The 2,282-nt window shown below is 41.8% G+C and overlaps 1 non-coding gene across 1 annotated transcript; it reads right to left on the bottom strand.

Moving 5' to 3' along the window:
• Positions 1-1,442: 1,442 nt before the first annotated feature.
• TRNAW-CCA (transfer RNA tryptophan (anticodon CCA)) lies at positions 1,443-1,523 on the bottom strand. The gene is given in 2 exon segments: positions 1,443-1,477; positions 1,487-1,523. It is a non-coding gene; the product is annotated as a tRNA-Trp (tRNA).
• Positions 1,524-2,282: the final 759 nt, after the last annotated feature.

Raw genomic sequence — 2,282 nt, 5'->3', positions numbered from 1 at the left:
GAGGTCTGGGGAGAGTTTTGATTGTCACAGTTCAGAGGATGTATGTCGGGAGGTGCTCTTGGCATCTAATGAAGAGAGGCCAGGGGTGCTGCTAAACATCCTGCAATTCACCGACAGCCCCCTCTGCAAAAAATTATTCGGTCCAAAATGTCAACAGTGTCGTGCTTCAGAAACTCTGTTAGAGTTTTCTTTTTGCCCTTTTCAGTTAATTTTATACATAAACAATTCTTTATATTGAATTCTTTCTGGTCAAATAATTGTCATGGTTTTTGGCTGAATCCTGACTGATTCAGCTCTCAATAGTGTTAAAAGAAATTGGATGACTAGGGGAAAGCTGAAGATACCCATGGTTGAATCTAAAAAATGTTATTAATTGTAAATGAGTTCATTCTTCATGTATCATGATATGAATTAAAAATATAATGTCTAAAAGGAATTATAAATCAAGAGGCAGTGATATTATTTAGGAAAATATAACTTTTCTCTTGGAGTGGGGCCTGAGAGAATGGGGGCAGAGGATTGCTGATTTTAATTTTAAGTGCTTCTATACTATTTTGTAAAACTCATGCTCAGGTATTATTTTGATTAAAATATTTTAAGGGACTTCCCTGGTGGCGCAGTGGTTAAGAATCCGCCTGCCAATGCAGGGAACACAGGTTTGATCCCTGGTCTGGGAAGATCCCACGTGCTGCGGAGCAACTAAGCCCGTGCTCCACAACTACTGAGCCTGTGCTCTAGATCCCGCGAGCCACAACTACTGAGCCCACGTGCCACAATTACTGAAGCCCACATGCCTTAGAGCCCATGCTCTGCAACAAGAGAAGCCACCGCAATGAAAAGCGCACACACTGCAACGAAGAGTAGCCCCTGGATCGGTGCAACTAGAGGAAGCCCGCGCGTAGCAAGGAAGACCCAATGCAGCCAAAAATAATTTTTTAAAAAAAATCCACTACATATGTACCACTCAATAAATATTATACAACGGAAGCCTCAAGCCAGTGGCTGACAGATATGTTATGTTTGGCCTTCACTGTATTGTTAAATGGCCAATATTGAAAAAATATAAGAATTTACATAAAAGTACAGTTTTAAAAAATTTCCCCCCAAAATTAAAAATTTGGCAGTGACAAGCCTTCATTTGCATATGGTAACCGTCAGCTGTGCTTGAGCCGCTGCCCACTTTCGACAAAGTATATGCTTTCCATTTTGCCACGGTCCTCACCACTCCCTGCTTCCTTCATTTGGGCTACTGGCTTGCTCCCATATGTAGTGGAGTTTGCAAGCCAGATTAAATAATCTTTAGTGTCTTATACCATGGTGCTATCTACATACAAAGCAACAAAAGGAATTTACATAAGAGTCACTGATCAAGATTGGCACAAGCCTGGTAACATTGATTTTTTTTTTTTTTTTTGGCTGTGCTGCGGCATGCGAGATCTTAGTTCCCCAGCCAGGGTTCGAACCTGGGCCCCCTGCATTGGAAGAGCTGGAGGCTGGAGTCTTAACCACTGGACCACTGGGGAAGTACCCCATTGACTTTTAAATGAAGGAATAGAATGGCTCCTCTTGCACCAACTTATGATAAGTTATGTGCCCGGTACAGTACTGTTCTAACTGAATTAATTCAGTTAATCCTCACAACAGTACAATGAAATAAGTCATAGTATCCATTTTACAGATGCAAAAAATCAAGGCACAGAGAGGTTAATAAACGATACAATATCACACAAGTACCCTCCACACGTCATCTATGTTTAACAAATATTTAAAAAAAACACAAACATTCCATGCAGTTTGTTCAGGTGGTTTCTGTATTCACTAGGACACAAATATCAGAAAGGCAGCTCAAACCAGCTCTAAAACAAAACGTCTCAAATGTGGATTAATTGGCTCACACAATCAAACCACAGGATGCCAAGATTGGAGCGGGCCCCTGGGTGATTGCACACAGCCAGTTCTCTTGTTCTCTGTCTCTCCCTCTCTAATTCACATTCTCTTTGTGTGTTGGCTTCATTCTTTCAGGTTCCTCTTTGCGGTGGGTGTTGCAGGCTGGAAAGAAGACCCCGACATAGAATTTAATGCTCAGGATGTTTTTTTTTTTTTTAATTTATTTATTTAATTTATTTTTGAAAATTTTTGGCTGTGTTGGGTCTTTGTTGCTGTGTGCGGGCTTTCTTTAGTTGCGGCGAGCGGGTGCTACTCTTTGCTGCGGTGCGCAGGCTTCTCACTGCGGTGGCTTCTCTTGTTGCGGAGCACGGGCTCTAGGCGCGCAGGCTTCTGTA

Source organism: Physeter macrocephalus, chromosome 6 (assembly GCF_002837175.3).
Source record: "Physeter macrocephalus isolate SW-GA chromosome 6, ASM283717v5, whole genome shotgun sequence".
Taxonomy (NCBI): Eukaryota; Metazoa; Chordata; class Mammalia; order Artiodactyla; family Physeteridae; genus Physeter; species Physeter macrocephalus.
The sequence above is the reverse complement of the archived record's forward strand: the minus strand, read 5'-3'. Positions and strand labels throughout refer to the sequence as shown.